Below are 1,867 nucleotides of genomic sequence, written 5' to 3'. Positions count from 1 at the left end.
TACTGTTGACCAGAAGATTTACAGATAATGTGAACAGTCAGTTCACACATATTTTTTTCTAATATGTATTCTTTTCTTATATGTATTGTTATATGTATTTTGGTTATTAGAATATTTTACCATATTCTTACATAAAGTAAGTAGAGAAAAGGAAATGTTATTAAGAAAACCATAAGAAAGATTATATATATATATATTTATTATTTACTAAGTGGAAGTTGATCATCATGAGGATCTTCATCCTCATTGTCTTCACAATGAGCAGGATGAGGAGGAGGAAGAAGAGCAGGGGTTAGTCTTATTGTCTCAGGGGTCATGGTTACCCTGCAAGTTTCTTCAAACTGTTGTAAATCTCCAAAAAAATTGATATATTTATTTTAAAAAATCCATGCATAACTCTTGTTCCTCTTCAGATCATATAAATCTTTCGCCTTTTATTAAAGATTTCCATGAGGAGGAACAGTTATGAGTCTTTATCCAATTTCTGAGGCCTCGTGTTTCACGAGGCTAAATTATGAGTGTTAAAAATTAGACCAGCCTGTCCAACATGATGAAACCCCATCTCTACTAAAAATACAAAAAACTAGCCGGGCATGATGGCGGGCGCCTGTAGTCCCAGCTACTCAGGAGGATGAGGCAGGAGAATAGCTTGAGCCCAGGAGGTGGAGGTTGCAGTGAGCTGAGATCGCGCCACTGCACTCCAGCCTGGGCGACAGAGGGAGACTCCGTTGCAAAAAAAAAAAAAAAAAAAAAAAAAATTCCATGCATAAATAAACCCACACAGTTCAAATTTCTGTTGTTTCATGGTTAACTATAGTGTTAACTGTAGCCACCATATTAAACATTAGATCCTCAGAAACTGAAAGTTTGGACTCTTTGACTAACATCTCCTCATCTACCCCATGCACCATTGGTAACCATCATTTTACTCTGTTTCTGTGAGTTTGACTGTTTTTTTTTTTTTTAAGATTCCACATATAAGTGATGTCATAGTTTTTCTTTCTCTTTTTGAGTTATTTTACTTAGCATAATTCTTTCCAGGTTCATCCATGTTGTTGCAAATGGCAGCATGGATGAACCTGTTTGAATAATATTTTACTGTGTAATTATACTACATTTGAAAATTCATTCACTGCTGGACACTAAGATCGTTCCTATATCTTGTCTATTGTGAACAATACTATAATGAACATGGGCATGTGCAGATACCTCTTCAAAATAGTAACTTAATTCCTTTAGACCTATACCCAGAAGTGAAACTCGTGGATCATCTGGTAGCTCTATGTTTAAGTTTTTTGAGGAACTTCATATTGTTTTCCATAATGGCTGTACCAATTTACGTTGTCACCAAAGTGTACAAGGGTTCCCTTTTCCCATATCTTCAACAACACTAGTTATTTCTTGTCATGAGTATAACATAGTATAAAGCCCCTGAAAGTAGTAAAATAGCATAATACCTAAGTAAAATTAAAGAAAAAGTCTATGAGGGGCTAGACAATGAGATGTAGATTCACAACTCTCTAATAATCTTTCTTAATGCAAGGAGAGATTTAGAAGTATTTTTCAAACTGTGATTGACACCCATGGGTGAGTCATAAAGTCACTTTGGTGAGTCACAACCATTATTTTTGAAAAGAAAGAAATAAAAGAGCATAGATTAGAATAGAATACCAATTCTTAATGGCATTAAGTATATTTTCATGAAATGTGTATGTGCCTGCATGTGTATGTGTGTGCACATGTACTCACACATGATCATGGTGTAAGTTTTTTCTTCTCGTGATTTACAAAATGTTTTTTTCTTTTTTTTCTTTTTTTGTTTGCACACCAGAGTAGCTACATATACAAAATCTTGTGAAAAACACTG

The 1,867-nt window shown here is 34.4% G+C and overlaps 1 non-coding gene across 1 annotated transcript; it reads left to right on the top strand.

The window, feature by feature from the left end:
- Positions 1 to 393: 393 nt before the first annotated feature.
- LOC115934076 (U5 spliceosomal RNA) lies at positions 394 to 508 on the top strand. The gene has a single exon (XR_004069925.1). It is a non-coding gene; the product is annotated as a U5 spliceosomal RNA (small nuclear RNA).
- The last annotated feature ends 1,359 nt before the right edge of the window (positions 509 to 1,867 follow it).

The sequence above is a fragment of the Gorilla gorilla genome, chromosome 2, assembly GCF_029281585.2.
Source record: "Gorilla gorilla gorilla isolate KB3781 chromosome 2, NHGRI_mGorGor1-v2.1_pri, whole genome shotgun sequence".
NCBI classification, from domain to species: domain Eukaryota; kingdom Metazoa; phylum Chordata; class Mammalia; order Primates; family Hominidae; genus Gorilla; species Gorilla gorilla.
Note: the sequence above shows the minus strand (reverse complement) of the source record. Positions and strands in the feature narration are given on the sequence as shown.